Source organism: Camelus bactrianus, chromosome 5 (assembly GCF_048773025.1).
Source record: "Camelus bactrianus isolate YW-2024 breed Bactrian camel chromosome 5, ASM4877302v1, whole genome shotgun sequence".
Classification (NCBI taxonomy): domain Eukaryota; kingdom Metazoa; phylum Chordata; class Mammalia; order Artiodactyla; family Camelidae; genus Camelus; species Camelus bactrianus.
The window spans coordinates 23,860,488-23,879,686 of record NC_133543.1 but is presented as its reverse complement, the minus strand read 5'-3'; the positions used below and the strand labels follow the sequence as shown (position 1 = coordinate 23,879,686).

The window sequence follows — 19,199 nt, the reverse complement described above, 5'->3', positions numbered from 1 at the left end:
TGGGAAAACTGAACGGGAAGGGAGCAAATTTGAATTCCTATGATCTTCTGAGGTCTCTTCCTGCTCCAAGATGCTACCAAAGAATGCTGCATATGCACATACATATGCACAGCCTCCTTTATAAAAACGTACATACGAACATGGAATGTGTGACTATATATATAAATGAGTACTGTATCCACACTTGCAAACACAAAGCACTTGAAATGCACAGTGCTAAGGCGATTCAGAGGCCCATGAGCTGTTCTGCAGCAGCGGCTGGAACACACAGACGCTACTGGCAGATCTGAGTGGAGTCCCCCAGCCCTCCAGCCATTGCAGTTGCCTTAAAACCAACTGGCAAACCCTGCAAAGCCCCAAACCAGGACTGCAGACTCCTTTCTGCTGGTGACTCCGGTCACAAGTGTCTCAAACCCAGGAACACGGGCAGGAACAAAGGAGATGAAAGAAGCAGCCCAAGCCTCTGTCCAGGCACCCGGCTCTGCCAGTCAGGTGCTGGGCAGGGCAGCGTTCTCCTCCTCCTCCCCCAGTCCCTGAAAGAGCAAAACGGTCCCCCTCTTTCCCTTCTCCATCACCTCCTCTCTCAAAGTCTCTCCCCTTCAGGCTGACTACGTGGACGTCAAGTTGGTAACTGGAGAAGACTAAAATTTAGGCCTCTAGAAAGGGGAGCTTTGCTCTAATCCTAACAGAGCCAAACGAATTTGAGGGTGCCTATCTCAGCCCTCTATGATAACAACGAAAAGAATATGGGGTGGGGGGAGATGAAAATTCATTTATTAAGACAGATTTGTGATAGTTTGCCCATCATGAAAAACTGATTTGCGATTTTCTCCAATCAAAACCAATTTAGTTCTGACCTTGAGTCGAGGCTCAGGATGTGGGTGGCTAACTTGAGGGGGTGGGGGCGGTATCTCTCCGAGTAAAAATCAACCAAGTCACTCAGGGCCTGACAATGAGCGTGAGGGAGGGGGAGAAGGCGGTGGGGCGCACCAGCTTCCCACTTGCCTCTCTTGAGAAGGAGATCCTACCTCTAACACTCGAATCCTAGTTGTTTAAAGGGGCAGTGCTGCCATTCCATGCGAACCCCGCACAAACCTCAGCTCTCCCCTCCCCAACTTCACAGCCCCGTAAGTGTCCAACCTTCCCTAACTGGGCGGCGAGAGCCGAGTGCAGACAGCCGAGTCAGCCCCGGGCCGGGCCTGGAGGTCAGTGTCAGGAGTACCGGGCCCCAGACCTCGACTCAGGCATCTCTGAAACCATATGCATCGCCAGGTTCCCGCAGCCCCCAAGCGCCCAGTACCCTGTGGGCGCTCCAAACGCGGCTGGACAATGCAAGCGCCACCCCTTCCCTCTTCCGCGCGGCAGCTACGAAACCGCGGCTTTGTGTGTGACAGCGAGTGTGTGCGCAAACGTCCCCGGGCTTACACACCCCCTTCCACCCAGTCTGCTCACGGCGCCGGGTCCGTGCGCGCGGAGAGCGCATCCTTCGCAGGTCCACCCATCAGGCGGCCTCGCCGCCAGGCCTCTGGCCACCCGGCCTCGGACCTGACCTCGGGGAGGTGGGGGTGACATCCACGCCCCCGTTCCCAGCCGCGGGGGGCGACCGGCGAGAGCAGCGCGGGCAGCCAAGCAATGGCAAAGCAGGGGGCCCGGGCGCGAAACGGCGACAGGAGGGCGCCGTGCCCCCAACTTTGCGAGCCACGGGCCGGAGGGGGCCGGGAGGGGGCCGGGGAGGCTCGCGCCTCGGCAGGAAGTTCCCAGGGCTGCACTGAGCATGCTCTCGGGGATTGTGTGCGCGGGTGTGGGCTCTGCGCTCCCCGCAGCTTCTCCGGCCAGGCAGCCTAGCAGAGCGCGCCCGCGGAATCGTGGGCCGGCGGCGGTCCCCTAGGGGTGGGGGGGCACCCCGGGACTGTCCTGGTCCCCTGTACCAGAGCGCCCGCCCGCTGCATCCCTCTTCCCCTGGGCCCCGGAGCCAGCCTCTCTGCTTCCTCCCCACTGGCCAGTGGCTTGAGCCCTCCCTGCAAGCCCAGGTCCCGAGGACCCCAGCCCAGCCCACACCCACAGCGTGACCCCACCAGGCTCCTCCGCGGCCCGAGAGCCCATCAGCCATCCCTGGCCGCTCGCCTCCAGCCCGCGCAACTAAAGCCTCCTCCGGACAGTCCACTGAAAAGCTCACAACCCCCGCCTCCCCAGGGGCTCTGGGGGCCAGCAGTCTGGCCTGGGAAGGGGCTGCCCCGGCAGGTGGGCGCCTCAAGGCGCGTCCCCGGCTGCACTCCTGGGTCCCGCAGAGCGGCCGGGGTACGCACGCAGGCGGCGCAGGGGCAGCGGGCGGAAGCCCCTGGCCGCGCAGCCCTCGCTGCAGACCCCCCCCCCCACCCTCGCGCCCAGCTCCCTGTGCCCTCCGCTGTCCCCTCTGCGTTCATCTCCCCGGGGAGATGGAGAGCTTCTACGCGACAGCCCCGACCCGCTGGCTCTCACCTCCTTGTTGGGCAGCAGCAGCAGCCAGGAGCGCCCGCCAGCCGCCGTCTCCGCGGGGCCCAAAGCGCGGCGGGGCACGGGGTCGAGGAGCCCCCAGCCTGCAGCGCGGCTACCTGGGCTGGAACGCGCCCGGGGCCGCCGCGGCTGCCGCCGGAGCCGCAGGGCCGCCGCCGAGCGGGCCGCGGCAGGGACGGTCTGCAAACTCTCAGCCCTGGCGGGGCCGCGCACGGCGCGTCCACACTCGGCCTGGACACGGCAGAGACTCTCCTCAGGGTCTCGGCGGACCCGGGAGGAGGTCTGTCCGCAATTTCTTCCAACCCTCCCCTACCGACCTCTCCAACTTCTCCCCGCTTGTGGGCTCGCAGCTCTCTAAGGCAGGGAGTCCGGCCAGGGACGTTCGGCAAACTCCCCGCCCTCCCCGCGGAGCCCTCAGCCAATTCGGAACGCCCCAGCCTCTCAGGGGCCGTCTGTAAACTCCCAACCCTGTCGGAGAGGGGACTTCCACCAACCTCCCAATCCCGCAGCCCAAAGGGAGAAGGGAGCAAGGGAGACAGTTTAATTGCGGCCACAAATAATATTCTAGCAAGGTCAGGAGCAGTGTGCAAACGCTGATAAGACAATGCATCCTCCAGAGAAGCGTAGTCCAGGCCTCTGAGCACCAGAGGCCTTAAAGCAGTGAAGCCCAGCAAGGGGAGATTATGGACTCAGTCATCTGCGGGTGCAGGCAGCTTGAATCAATGCCCTGAGCCTCAGTTTCCATTTTCATGGAATGGGTTATATGAAGCAGCACGAGTTTCTGCCACTCGGTTTTTGTGACCTTGAACTAGCCACTTAGCCATTTGAATTCAACTTCTTTTTCTACAAACATAATATATGGGGCTTCATGAGGTTATTTTGAAGAGGAAATAAAAATATATATAAACTACTTAGCAATACCTGGCACAAAGAAGGTGCTCAATAAATGAATTCCATTTCTCTTTCTATTCCCTCCTCCCGCCCCCAGATTTTATGAACACTCTGGACAGGCCAGCTGAACATTGTACGGTTGTAAATTCAAACAGAAATAAAACATGCCCTGAAGGCACCACAAAGAACATTGACTGACACGACATATTAAATCCAACCAAGCCCCGGGAGAGAGAATGCTGTACATTTCCATCGGTAAGCATTATAGATGCATGTTTAGTATCTAGAATGGAAAGAGGGTGGCCTAGTGGATCACCAGGGGTGGAAATGACAAGGTTCATAACCCTATCAAGTTCCAAGCCCTGTGACCAGTCACTACATCAAGTTACCGTATGAGAGTTTATGTTCAACTTTCCCTTACTTTCCCTGCAGAATTTCTCCACCCCCATTTCACTGTCACCCCTGGGGTCTTTTTTCTTAGACTTAGATCACCCTACTCTGCTGCCCACCCTCTCCAGCAGAGGCATTTAACAACTGAAGATCATGGAATTCTTAGACTCTAGAAATGACTTAGTCCAAGTCCCTCACTTTGTAAGCAAATTATCAGAGCCACTCAGCTGGTGAGAGAGGTCTCCTTAGGACACACCCTGTGGCCTCTCTTGCACTGAGCTAGCCTAGACTCTGGGCTCATTGTGTCAGTCCTACCTTTAATTTCAAGCTGGAGGGAAGGGCTTTAACGTTCCTGCCCAGAGGAGCCCCAGATTATCCGCCAGTTAGATCCTCTGCTGTCAGGAACTGTCCGGTCTTAATAAGACCTTTTGGTGAAATCCCAAGAATGTTGGGTGGCATGTATTTCCCTCAGTCCCTTGGAAGTAAACTTAACATTTCACTCCCTCTTCGGGCACTGGGAGGGAAATAGAAGAATGGTGACATCTGGTGGCCAGGACTTTCTGTGCTTTGGACATGGGAGGTATAGATTCTAATCCTAATAGATTCACTTTGAAGCCAAGTTCCTGCTGGTGGCAAATAATTGTACCACCTGGTTGCCTAGAAATTTCTGAAAGACATCAATCAGTTAAACTCTGTAGACTCACTGCTATAGAGGAGAATACAGATGCTTATTATTTCAGGATTTTTTAAATAAGTGCATAGAGAGAAATAAAGTATAAGGGTATAATATTCTTATGTACACACATCATATGAGTTTATATAACACAAATGTATTTGTATTGCATATTTTCTATTTATTTGTATGAATACCATATTTGCAATGCCTTTGAGGGAAATTAATACTATCTCAATTGTTTTTCTTACGCAGTTAATATTGCAAATTAAAGTAATAATTGCTAAAGGACACTGCTTGTAAACATAAAGAAACTTACTAGGATGGACTTGTATATTTCATCATCTCCTCTCAAGAGAGAATTGATTACGAAGTTGGAGAGGAAGATGGACCTAGAGACTATCATACTAAGTGAAATAAGTCAAACAGAGAAAGACAAATAGCATATAATGTCACTTATACGTGGAATCTAAAACAAAATAAATAAATAGAGATAGAAATGAACCTACTTATAAAACAGAAACAGACTCACAGACAGACAAGTAACGTATGGTTACCAAAGGGGAAAGAAGGGAGGGATAAATTAGGAGTCTGGGATTAGCAGATACAAACTACTATATATATAAAATAGATAAACAACAAGGATTTACTGTACAGCACAGGGAACTATATTTAGTATCTTGTAATAACCTATAATGAAAAAGAATATTATATATATGTTTGTGTGTGTGTGTGTGTACATTAGAGAGGAAGAAAATAACACAGTGGGGTTTCAATACCAAAAGCCCTGGCAGCTGCTGGTCATGGTCAGGCTTACTTGGTGAACAGTGATTAGTTTTTAGCATTTCCACCACTTGTAAACAATGGTGTTAGATTCAAAGGAGATTACATTGTTACACAACAATGCAACAGTGTCTGTTGGTGTTACTAAGTCTGCTCCACTTCTTTCCATATGTTTGTCCCATGTACCATACTTTAGATGATTGCTCAATTATAAACTTAAAAAACACAACTCTGTCCACACAATCAAGTCTATTGTTTCTCAGCATTGCTTATTAAGTTCTATGTGAATTATATTAATCTTTATAACAACTCATGGGACAGATTATACAATACCCATTTTATAGAAGCAGAAGCAGCCAAGCCTTTGTAAAGTTAAGTAAAATGCCCACCAGTAGGTACTATTCATTAGAGTCAGAATCAGGAGTGAATCCAGAGTTTTCCTGACTCCAGAGCCCAGAATCTTTCTACTACACTGTGCTGCCTACCCCCAGGAAACCAGGAAGAAATGAAGATCAGAGCAGAAATCACTCTGAAGATTACACTAAAAACTAAAGGGGATACATAAATTACTTTACATAAACCACATTTTCTGATGTATTCAAACTGAAAATTATAAGCAATAAAATAGCAATTGTGTATATAAACCTTATAAAGCTGAGACCCATGTGATTCAGTGTTGGAGCAGTGCTCTGTGAAATAAACAAGTGAATGTTTTTTCTTGCCCAGGACCTGAACTATCTTTAATGGCTTGGAAATTATCCACTATGTAATCCTGGTGGAACGTAAAGCCTCCGATGGTAACAGTGGTTGATCAAAGTTTAGGGCAGCATTACTAGCAGTGGTACCCAGTGATGGAGGCCATGGTGTTGATAATGGAAGCTGAGATGTATAGCAGTGTCTTCACCTCACCAGTTCTACGACATGATTTTAGGAATTGTTTTGAGATGCATATGCCTCTGAATCTGACTCAACCTTTTCTTTAAATAAGTTCCTTTTCACCTTTAAAGTAGTCAGAGTAAGTTTTTGTTGATTACAGTTAAGTAGCTTGACTAGTACATTAAAATCAAATGGTACAAATCCTCAGGGAAACAGAAGAAGTCAGAGATGGGTCGTCTAGTCTGATTAAGGCTGAGGGTTAAAAATTCAACTGCTTTAAAGGGTTTTGATGCAGGCAGCCTATGGTATACATTGGCAGTTTATTAAATTATCAACTGTACTCACCTAGAATAAAGCACCTATTGAAATCAAGCTTTGGGGAGATCAAATAGCAGTTGAGGAATATAAGGACTATGGGAGCAAGGTAAACTCTGAGCTTGTGCTGCGACCTGCTTTGGCTAACAGAAGGAGGCAAAGTGATGCCCTCAATGGGTCTTTCAAATTTCCTACTGCCTTTGAGCCATTGCCATTGCCACGAGAAGGAATGATTCCACCAGTCTAGTCCAGTGGTCCCACGAGATGGATGAGGGATGTGAAGCATAGCTGCCCCAGCCAAATGCAGCTTAGAGTGGAGCCTCCAGCTGCTCCACAAACAAAGGAGTAAGCCCAGTTAAGAGCGGATGGTCTCGGCAGCTAACCCTCAAATGTGAGACATAAATGCTCATTGCTGAACGCCACTGACTTCAGGGTGATCTGTTATGCAGCGTACAATTCTTTTATCCCCACAACAGCTTTAAGGTCTAAGGGAAAACTACATATGCCCATCCCATTGTTCAGAATACCTAGAGTCATGTGAATTGTAACACACACACACACACACACACTCTCTCTCTCTCTCTTTCTGTCACATACACACACATACTTCATTTTATAGAGAATGAAACTTAATTTTCTAGTGCTTTGTAAAAACTGCTTCCAAAGAAAAGGTCGTCTAGGCAGAGGCAAAGAGGAATCAGAAAATTCCGAGAAGGCAGTGATTTTAAATAGAGGGAACAACTTTCTTGGAATATCCCCAACAACAGATTAAATTATGAGGGAAGGTGTTTACCGGAATAGATTTCCAAAAGACGTGAAAATTCTGTCAAGAACACCTTCGGATATATTGCATGTTGATTCTTTTCCTTGTTTTACAAATTGTGTGAATGAGAAAGCATTTCCCAATGTGTCCTCTGCTACCCTAGTCTGGCAGACTGAATGGACGTTGCTGGTGCTGTGGTGTGTGTATGGCCATTATGTGCTGACAGCTCACTGTGTATATCTCTTCCCAACTCCATGTTCAGTGGTTCAGTGACATCAGGTGACAGCTAGTAATGAGCCATGGTGGCGTATTTATACCATGGAGATCCTGCTTCAGTTATGAATGTGTGCATTGAGTCATAACAGCAAGTGTATTGTTTTCACTGGGTCATGATCAAAAGCTCTGAAGGCCATGGCTCCCACAGTGACTGAGTAAACTTCAACTCCCCTCAGTACCAACAATCTATTTGTGTAAAACATTTTTGCCCCTGGAAGCAGGGCAGCAAAGCAAATGGTAACATTACCCACATTAATTTGGAAACTGGAATTTATCTCTGGATGCTTCTGCCGTAGGTGTTCAGGTTTCTGTGTATCTCTTTGTCCTCCATCCAGCTGCAGGAGCTAGGGGGCAGGGGGTGTGTGTGGCTATTTTATCCTAATGCTTCAGGCTACAAATTATAATTTCTGTCAATGATGAGAAAAGAATGAGTGTTTTCTTTGGATAACTTCAAAAGATGGCCGGGGCCTCAGCCACCCTTCGCTTGGAACATGTCAGTGCCACAGCAGTGCCATTCTTGAGTGAGGTGGGGGACAGAATTGGCTTTGAAACATGCTGGTGGCCCTTGTCTGCAACCAGCAGACCCTTGTACTGCAGTTTGAGAGACCTTATGCTCCAGAAGAATTCACCAGCTCACCTGCCCTGGGAGCTAGAAGCAAATCCAGCTGGCATTGCTCATGAAGGTTAGAACAATCTCTGTGTCAGATGAGAATCTTAAAAGCTACTTTTGTGTGTCCACCCTGAAGAGGAAACTGAGATGCTGCTCTTCTTTAAATTTCTCACACTTTGATGAAACACATCATATGTTTTTGACAAACATACTCAACGTTTTGCTTTTGCTTCATGACTTCCTGTGCATTCCAAGCTTCAGACATACTTAAGGGCCTTGGTGCCTCTCCCTGCCCATTTAACTGAAATTTACACAGGGGTACGCAGGAGATGCTGATGTAAAAGGAACCTTTCTGGAGCTGTATGATACAAACCATCACAGTAGACCGTGGTCAAACATGTTTCCTACCACGCCCTCCCCCAATACACACACAATAAGGGTGGTACTGGCAGGACTTTACCCACACCCCAATCTCCAAAACCTCACTGTTTGATTTGATCAATTGACTCTAGTCAGTCTTGCCTAGATAGCTATGCAGATACAGTATCAACCCATCCCCACAAATTCCAGCCAGATTGGTGCCATTAAGCCACTTCTATAGGGGAGTGTCGGAGGCTCATTTGTGTCCGTGCCACACTTAGCCAAGGAAAGCCTAAGTAACAATAACAACGGAATTGTAGCTGTCAGTGTAGGTACTTCTAAATGCCAGACACAATTCTTGGAGCTTTATGTCTATTAAATCACACAATTCCTCTGAAACAGATGTTATGAACATCATTTTACCATTGAAGAAAACTGAGGTTAAGTAACTTGCTCAAGATCACAGAGCCAGAATGGAGATGCTTATGCCAGTTATAAAATTCTGGCTTTTGTAGTGAAAAGAAGAAAAAAAAGTGAATGAAGGGCCGCAAATGGCAAAATATCCTTCTTTCTTATAGGTGAGTTGTATTCCATTACTTACATATGCTGCATCTTCTCTATCTGTTCACCCATTGATGTGCACTTAGGATGCTTCCATATCTTGGCAATTATAAAGAATGTTGCTGTTAATAGTGGGGTGCATGTATCTTTCTGAATTAATTCTTATTTTGTGGTTGGCTTTATTCCTTTGATAACTACGTATGTTTAGAAAAGCTAAAAGCTAAACATTCTTACAGTGAATAGTACATATAACATAAATTTTTAAAAATTTGTGCAGTTAAAAAAAAAAGATCACAGAGCCAGTAAGTGGCAAAATCTAGACCCAAACCCAGAGAGTTTGGCCCCAAGGCTCAGGCTCTTAGTAAGATGGCCTCACACCCCTAATTTCAAGCCCTTTATATCCTCCCCCAGATTGAGTTCTAACTTGTGAGAGAGGCCCAAAGGGCCCTCCTCATCTTTCCCTTGGCTATCTCTCCAGCCTCACCTTTCCCTGGCCTCCCCCCATCACACTGTCCCCACACTGACTGACCCTCAGCGCCCTGAAGCTGCGGCACTGTTGGCAAATGCTCTTGCACGAGTCACTCCCTTCCCCATGGCCCATCAAGTGAACAGAAATGTCTCTAACTCTGTCTGAAGTTATCTTTTAAAAGATAAATCACTTTTCAACATTAGTGTTTGACTTATATGTAGTAAAAAAGAAAAATTCTTATGATGTTTCTTACAATGGATTACAATGATCATGGTGGTATGACGCCAAAGTCAAAAGCCACTAAAATGAAAGAAAATGATGCAAAGAATTTTAACGATCAAATCCTCCTTCAAAATTAAAAGCCATTCTTGTTCCTCATCTAATGAGTAAAAATAATACATATTTACCTTGAATATAAACTACAAAAAAAAAAAGCCATTAAAATGACAATGATAACCAGAGCTTCCATTTAGTTGCTTGATAAACATTAAACATTTTTCTACTTTTGTAGTACCATTTTAAACGTTATCTGAGCGCTAGACTGCAGGAAAACAGTAGCATTTAAGAAACCCTCCTATCCTTTTCTTTTCTGAAATCCTCCACCCTTTTGTGTTGTGGAAATAGCCAAAGGCAAACTTAGATAGACCCACCTCCCAGGGCCTCACAAGTCCCTTATTTAACTGATTCAATAAAACCTCTTTCCTTCTTTTTGAGATTCTTCATTCATGGATGTTCTCACTGCAATAATCTGAATAAAACCATCTCCTTAATCATCCAGTGCATTTTGTCCTTGACAGTTGGGTGCCATGACTTGGACAGGACTGGGCTTCTCCTTCAGATCCTCTTTAGTCCACCCAAGTAATGGGACTGGCCAGTGGTTCCTCTGACACCTGGCACTCTGTCCTAGACTCTTTGTCCATTGATCATACAGTAGGATTTCCTTCCTTCCTTCCTTCCTTCCTTCCTTCCTTCCTTCCTTCCTTCCTTCCTTCCTTCCTTCCTTTCTTTCTTTCTTTCTTTCTTTCTTTCTTTCTTTCTTTCTTTCTTTCTTTCTTTCTTTCTTTCTTTCCTTCTTTCTTTCTCTCTCTCTCTCTCTCTCTCTCTCTTTCTTTCTTTCTTTCTTTCTTTCTTTCTTTCTCTTGCTTGATTTCTAGTGCCAGCTTCTTTCGATTTTATGATCTGACCATTTGGGTCTCTGTAAATGGACTGATGGTTTATAGAGATCTTGTCTCTGCTAAGGGAAGAAAGATAATCCAACTGGTTACTCTTTTCTGTTTGTGTGTCCATTTGTCTATATTTGGCTCAAATCAATTAAGAATTTGCACCCAATAAGAAGAGAACAGCTCTTTGATATAAACCAATGAGTTTTGTATTTCTGTGTTTATGCTTGACCCGTGGCTGAAATTTTAAAATCAAAGCTATAAGCTCTCTACCTGTATCTGTAAGTATATGTGCCTATGAATTTATAATAAATTCCTATATCCAGATGATATTAGCAAACTAGATTATAAAATCTCTTAAAAGAGCTCCATTCTGATTGCTTAGAGATAAATATGCACTTACATAAATTGAATATTCCTGAAGTTCTCACATGATACAGGGAGGCTATGTCTTTGGGTCTGTTAATAAATGTATTCACTTTTTGCCACTTGAGAAATTACACTAAAGGAGATGTGTGGTTTTTAAGGAAAAAAGAAGTAGTTTTGTCCTAAAGTAAAACGACTGGTTGCTTAAGAAGGAGAAATAGGAAAGCTTAGGAAGAAAATTGAATGATTATAAAAAGTCGTACAAAGTCTGCAGAAAGAGAATTTTATTTGCTATGGTCACAGTTGGCTAAGCTTTATGATTTATTTACAAGATATTTAAAAAAAAAACCCAAAACCATTTAGTGTACATTGCTGTACTGATAGAAAACTATAATTTGGTTTTCTCGTGATTCAAATGACAAAATTTTCTGAGATTATTGGTCTACTCTTGATAAGAGGTTGCAAAAGGTTATTCTTACCCTCTGTGCAATCTGCCTAGATAACAATGATTCTGCGTACTTTAAGAATAATTTCCTGCTCTTTATTTTGACTTTGTCTTGTCCTTGATCATTTAAGAAAACAGTCTTTTCACTTTTTGAAAGAGCTGAGTTAGGGTCCTTCACCAGCACAGTACCTCCTGTGTTTCCTTTTAAGTCTGTTATTGTCACTTTGATTAAATTGGTAGCCAAGTATTATTCTCAGTAAACTTATGACCCTATCTTAACCAGTGTTCAAATCTCCTGACAACTTTTGATTTTTTGCCTTTCTTATACTGGCTCATAAGTGGTATCTTTTACTCTTGAGGCTGTCTTTATGATTTCCCAGAGAGCCCCCAGAAAATCACAAGCAATTTGTTCTTTTACCTTGTAAAAAGAGATGTGCCAGAAGTAATTAGGTTTATTTGATATGTTATGATTGTTGAGTTGCATGGAAAACACTGTCAAATCAGAGAAGATACGTAATCTTCCCTAGGTTAAACTTGTATGGGTAAATGTTATTAATATGAATACTTTGAAATGATATACCGTATCTTTAAATTATTCTAATGTGAGAACTAACTGTTTTCTGTTGGGACTCTGGTTGACATAATTAAAATTTATTTTAGGACCTTGGGAGACATTTTGGTTTTCAGGAATCCATTCTCCAAACACTCTTGGGAAGGACAATGGCTTAAATTATTTTCAAAGGACAAGGCCCACCATGATCTGGCCTCTTTGTCGCTTCTGTACCTCCTCTCATGCATTCTACGCTTGAGCCAGCTGAAATTATTTGAAGTTCCCCAAGCATGGATTGCTATTTTACCCCACCATGCTTTGACCCAGGCAGGCACACACACTCATCTACATCTGGCAAATTCTTAGCATCATTCAGGACCCAAGTCAAGCATCCTTCTCTAGAAATCTCCCCTGCCTGTGCCTCTCAGGCAGGGATGCCCACGCCCTCCTCCACACCCCCCAGTACTCACCTCTAGTCTGCACCCACCATGTTCTCCTGGAGAGGTTGTTTCCACGTCCATCTCCACAGTACGTTTCTAGCCCCTTGAAGACAGGGACTGGGCCTTGTTTAATTCATGCTGGCATATGGCTTACATATAATCACCACTCAAAAAATGCTGGGTTGGTTGAATTTAACTTACAACTGGTTGAATTAAACTGAGAGTCCTATTCACATTGGGATAGTGAAGAAACATGGGCATTTGAAATGGGATGAGTAAGGGTGTTTGATCATGACCTTCTGCCTAGTGTGGGCCCCAGATACCTTTTACAGCCATAATAAGAGAGAAGAGAAAAGAGAAAACTTCAGAGTTAATATCTTGGTAGCAAACTGGGTCGTGCTGAAGCTGGGGGTATTCAGATTGGTCTTCTCTCTAGGGAAGCACACTACATAAATTAATACACTGAACCGTGGCCTGAAAGGCCCCAAGGCTTTAATAAATAAAGAGCTTCAGTGGGCCAAATAAGAACACAACACTGCCAAATGTCCCGCTGTCTCAGTTACAATAACAATGTTTCCTGGGTCTGGGCAGAGAGCAGCTCAGAGAACATTAAAGAATTTTTCTGCTCCTCTTAAATTCCTCTTTGATTGAAGAGACAACTTTGGCATCTCCCAAAAGCAAAATGGACATGTCCAGTCTGTTTAAGGCTCCTGCCTGACTCTGGCTTGAAAGGAAAGGCTATTTCTGAATCCTTTCTCTCTGCACTGTTCTGCCCTCTGTGGCTTCTCCATTTATTGAGGACAAAAAACCAGCTGGTGTTAAAGGGATAATTCTGCTGAGTATGGTGGAGTCTTTGTTAACAAGATCTCTTTCATAGAGAAAAAGAGAGAAATTCTTGGAATGAATTCCCCTGACCCCACTATATAATATCAGAATATTTAAGCAAGAAGAGACCTTAGAAGTTAACCAATCTCTTATTTTACAGATGAAAAACTAAGGTCCAGAGTGGTGATCAAAAACATGTTCAAGGTCAGAGAGTAGGGACAAAATTGACTTAGTGTTCCAATCTCACGCTGCATTCATTCAGCACTCCTTGTTCTTTGAAATATCTCTAACTTTCAATCCATTCATCAGTCAAAAGTTACTTTAAGCATCTATCAAGGCTACAATACCTTTCATTCCACTATTAGAAATAAAGCTTAATTGTGATAAGTGCATCATGTGGTAGAGAATTCTGGGGCTCCCCATACCTGGTTTTCCTTTCCTTCTGGTCACATGACATGATTAGACTTCTCTGCTCCCCACAGTTGGTCTAACCAATGGGCTTTGAGAAGAAGGAGCTTGTGTTTCTTCTGGGCGAAGGCACGAGATGCCCAGCAGCCCAGCACTCTTTGTGCTGCTGGTAGAGAGTGAGGGAGCCACTGGTCAGGCCTCCAGGAGCCTGGATCTTGAGTGACTGTATGGAGCAGAGTCCTCCACTGGCCCGTGTGAGATCTGTAACATGTGGGAGAAGCTTTTATTGTGATAAATCACTGAGAACTGGGGGCTATTTGTTATGCAGCATAAACTTATTCTGCCAGAGTTAACATGGCATGAGAAATGATGCACAGTAAGTTACAGTGAGGTCTAAATGATTATAGGAGCTGTTTCCCTGGGATCAAGTTTTGGTATCAATTTATAGGAATGAATTAGACATAGATCCTTTCAAGATTTTATAATCTAGTGCTGGGAAGAGAATGTATGTCAACAGTTACAGGGGAGGTTTTGAAAAAACTGCCACTGAATAGTGCAGAAAATGTGCTATGGGAGACTGGGGTGATCCCCCACTGATAGGAGAAATTATGGGAGACTCAATGCTTGACAAGCATTAACTGAGTTCCTCATATAGGCGAGGCATTGAAAGAAGAGGCCTTGAGGGGTAGGTTGGATTTTTGAACTTCAGGGAAGTAAGAAAGTCATTAATATCTGACTGGAGAGGAGATGAAATCTACTTTCATTAATTTTCTTCAGAAACTCAGCTTTGAAATTTCTTGAGATTCTGTAATTTGAAGTTGAAAGTCACTTTGGAATTAAATCCAAAGCATTAGGCCTCTATTTTCTAGGAGTTTAGAAAAGGATGGCATTGGTATGGTTGTTTGAAAAAAGCCCTGGTCCAATAGTCAGACTCTTCCATTGACTGTGTCATTTGGGGTAAGTTATTTCTCTGTACCTTATCTTTAATGTCTGTAAATAAGAGAGATGGCCTAGACCAGTATTTTCCACTGTGTGTTTCCAAAGTGTGTACCATGAAACACCTGTTTCTGAAGACATTTGATGAAAAAGGGTTCTAAAGTCAAATAACTTTGGGGAATTCTGTCCCCCAGATGCACCTGAGATGCCTTCCTGGAGATGTGTTGTGCACATTAGCTTATTGAAGACTCTGAAAAATCCTACCACAAAGAAACCTGTTTAGATTAGTTTAATTGAGCCTTTCCCAAGTTTATTTGACTATAGACTGCTCCTCCAAAAAAAAAAAAAAAAAAAAAAAAAGCCACATCTGTTACCATGACCTGGAACAAGTATCGTTTGAAACATTTTCTGGAAAATGCTGATCACTAACCAGCATGATTCTGTAAGAAGAAAATGTTCCTTTAGTTTTCTAGCTTCTCACAGTCTCAGCAAATTTATTTCTCACTTCACATTCTCTCCAACTTTTGTGTGAAGAGCAGTATACAGATGATTACAGGTCAGATCAGTGCCCCTTGTTCCAGATTCAGTAACAAAAATGTGGGTTGGAAAAATAAATCCTTTACATTTAGTGATTGCTCTAGACTTTCCATAAATTCATTATCTCATGATGGCTCTACAACACTTTGGTGGCAGAGGATTGTGACGGACACCATTATCTTTATTTGAGGTGCAAAGCCTCAAACCAAAGACATAGTGCTATCCTCACAGAATTGACAACCCAGTGAGGTAAACAGACAAATTCATCATCATCATCATCATCATCATCATCATCAATGCTATGAAACTGTTATTAAATGCTAAGCCCTGCCCTAAGTCCTTTACGTGGCTTTGAACTTAGCTGACCCTCACGACAACTCAGTGAGGTAGGTGCCTTATCACCCTCATTTCACAGATAAGGAAACTGAGACACACACAGTTAAGTAGATTATTCAAGGTCACAGAGCAACTAAGCCACAGAACTGGGATGCACATCCTGGACTTTCAGCTCAGAGTCATAGTGTTTAACACGATGGATGTTCTCTTGGCCCTTCTGCTGATCAATATTAGGATAAATGAGCAGAAGTATAACACCTACCTCAGCAGGTGAAGAGGGCTGGACAAACCTCCTTGGAGGAGGTGGCACTTGAACTGAGTCTTAAATGCTGGGAAAGAATTAGTCAAGCAGAAATGGAGAAAGAGGTTTTCTAGAGAGAGGAAACAGAATACATGCTGATCATGAGATGGCAGGTAGGGCCACTGTGCTTAGCTATGCAGGGCAGAAGCACGGTGCATGGGGAAGGGGCAAGTGGGGCACAGGAGACTGGTGGGGCCGGCAGGAGTCAGCTCACCAGTCACAGCTCACACAGCGGGCCTCATGTGTGCCAGGGGTCTGAGGTCGTTTCATAGTGGCATTGAGTGGGGAAGGAAGCTTTGAGAAATTTGAACTAGGGAAGCCGTGTGTTCAGAAACATCATGGTGATTTGGGAGGGATGACCTTACTGTCAAAAGTCCACTTCAGTAGCTACTGCAAAACAGAAGTACCACATAACCCAGCAATTCCACTCCTGGATCTATATCCAAAAAAAAAAAAAAAAAAAAATCAAGAAACAAAAACAAAAAAAAACCCAAAAACACTAATTCCAAAAGATACATGCACCTCAATGTTCACAGCAGCATTATTTACAATTGACAATATAAGGAAGCAATCTAAGTGTCCAAAAAGAGATAAATGGATAAAGAAGACACACACACACACACACACACACACACACACACACACACACACACTATGGAATACTACTCAGCCATGAAAAAGAATGAAATTTTGCTATTTACCGCACCATGGATGGACTTGGATGGCACTAAGCTAAGTGAAATAGGTCAGACAGAGAAAGCTAAATACTGTATGACAGCACTTATATGTGGAATCTAAAAAACAGTATACTAGTGAATATAATGCAAAAGAAGCAGATGCACAGATACAGAGAACAAACTAGTGGTTACCAGTGTGGGATGGGAGGTGGGGCAAAATTGGGGTGGGGTGGGAAGAACAAACTATTGGGTTCAAGGATGTACTGTACAATGTGCAGAATACAGTCAGTATTTTGTTATAACTATAAATGGACTGTAACCTTTAAAACTGTATTAAAAACTTATTAGGAAATAAACATAATAAAAATTGTTTACAGAAGAAAGAAGCAACTGCAGTCAGTAATCCATATGGGAGATGATGAGTCTGCAATAAGGAGGGACGGTAGAAAGGGAGAGGCAAAGACAGATGAGACGCATGCAGGAGGTGGAACCAGAGGGCTGTAGAGATGGATTGGATAAGCAGAGAGCGTGTGATCAGAGAGCAGCCAGGAAAGAGACAGTCTCTGTAGCAAAGTTTCTCAAGAGTTTTTCAGCACCATTAATATATTTGGCCAGATAATTCTTTATTGGGTGAAGTGGTGTGGCTGTTCCAGACATTTAGGATGTTTGGCATCATCCCAGGTCTTTACCACTAGGTTTCAGCACCATACCTCACCTGCCCTGAATTGTGACAACCAGAAATGTCTTAAGACATGGCCAAGGGTCAGGGCAGGAGTGGGGAGGGGAGCAAAAACCATCTCCTGTAACATTTCTAAACATGTGACCTGAAGACTAGCAGCTTTGGCATCACCAGGGAACTTGTTAGAAAGGCGTTTTCTAGAGCCCCAAACCAGATCAACTAAGTCAGAAACTCTGAGGAGGAGCCCAGCCATCTTTGTTTGAACAAGCCCTCCCAGGAAAGGTTGAGAACCAGTGTTACCAGAGAGGAAGGTGCCACGGACAGGGTCAGGTACTTCAGGCCGGAAGAGGGTGTGTCCCAGCTGGAGACTAGGTGACTCCCAGTAACCCTATGAAAACAAGGTCGGACCACACGTCCCTGAAGCTGGGGTATAAGGGATGGAGAGAGAGCTGGAGGGTCATGCAGAGCCCAAGGAAGGTGATTTATTTTTTGGACGAGATTTAAATATGTGCACAAGTGTAGGCAAAAGAGGCAGTTGGGACAGGGCTTAAAAGCTGCAAAAGAGAGAAGCAGACGGTCTAAGAGAGAGAGTAATCCAGAAGAAAGTGAAACTTGTGAGTAAACAATGCAAAACATCAAAGAACGCAGTGGCAGAGACCACAGTCTCACGGGAGAGACAGGGAAAAGCTCATTATTCAGGTTCACAGTCAGCCTTGGAAATGCATCTGTGTTTCTGGAGAATAGGTTCTTCTTTCGCACAGGAAAGAATTCAAGTGTGAGGCACAGCAAAGTGAAAGTAAGTTTATTCCACAGACAGAGTGCAGGCCATCTCAGAAGGCAAGAGCGAGAGCGCTCAGGAAGGGCAGAGTTGTTAGTTTTTATGGGCTAGATAATTCCATAGGCTAATAAGTAGGAGGATTATTCCAACTATTTTGGGGAAGGGGCAGGGATTTCCAGAAATTGGGCTCCCACCCACTTTTTGACCTTTCATGGTCAGCCGAGGAAACGTCATGGTGCCTGTGGGTGTGCCATGAGGCTCAAGGTCTAGTGGAAGTCAAATCTTACGCCATCTTGGTTCTAACCAGTTTGTCCTGTCCTCAGTTGCTGTGTCCTTCCTTCAGTGGTTGTTCCATGCCCCTTCCCTCCTGTCTTAACCTGGATCCTGCAAAGTTTTATTGAAGATTCAGACCCAGTCTACATCCATGCAAAATACCTACTGATTCAAGCTAAGGACAAAACACCGAGTCCTCAAATATTTGGACTTACCAATTATAGGGGGTTCCATTCATTAATAAGTTTCATTGCTCAAATTAAGAAGAGCAATTCTTCTCCTACCTCATCAATCCATTTATCTTGCACAAAGATCCCGTTTCAGTGGCCTGGAAACTCCAAGTTCATAAATCATTGTAGAGTCCTGGATTCTTGGTTTGAGAGAGTACTTAAGAGGTAAAGTGTTCTCTGTCCTCTCTTTGGACAGATATGGTCTATTTATGCTCACCTTCACATGCAATTCAACTGAGCACCCAAGAGAAAAACAGACTTGTTCAAGGAAACAAAGTCACCTTATTAGTATGTTAGGCATTAAATGATATGCTTGATGCCAATGGCTCCGTGGCTGGATATCTGAGAATTATCAGAGCATAAATTATACTGACAGTTTCAGAATGGTGAATAAAAACCCTGAAACAATGTTGTTGAGAAAACAACTAGTTAGTGCCACACAACTAGAAAGACCCCATGGACCAGAGAGGCAAATTCTCAGGCTGTTTGCTGCACTCACAGCTCCCTTATGGACCTCCTTCCAGTGTACCATCATGCTGGTGCCCCCTGAGCCTCTTCTGCTACCCTCGGCAGCCTGGGCAGGAAGTAGACACCTGACCTTAGTACAGCCAGGTTACAGCCTCTGCAAAACCTCTGTTCGGAGACTTCACTGATCAGCTGGACCAATCAGATGCCTTCCCTTTGGACTCTGAATTGCAGAGTGAGTAATGTGAGCACAATCGTGAGGGGCTTGGAGAGAGGAGGACACCTTATCACACGGATAATGGAGCCCTAGGGTGAGGTTCCCCATGGTCTGGG

The 19,199-nt window shown here is 44.6% G+C and overlaps 1 protein-coding gene across 4 annotated transcripts in view; it reads right to left on the bottom strand.

The window, feature by feature from the left end:
- MGAT5 (alpha-1,6-mannosylglycoprotein 6-beta-N-acetylglucosaminyltransferase) overlaps nucleotides 1–2,861 on the bottom strand; it is a 333,558-nt gene extending 330,697 nt beyond the window's left edge. For all 4 annotated transcript variants that reach the window (XM_074363551.1, XM_074363550.1, XM_074363548.1 and 1 more), the window contains exon 1: nucleotides 2,479–2,861. The gene's annotated coding sequence lies outside the window, so the exon portion shown is untranslated. The remainder of the gene's footprint in view (nucleotides 1–2,478) is intronic.
- Nucleotides 2,862–19,199: the final 16,338 nt, after the last annotated feature.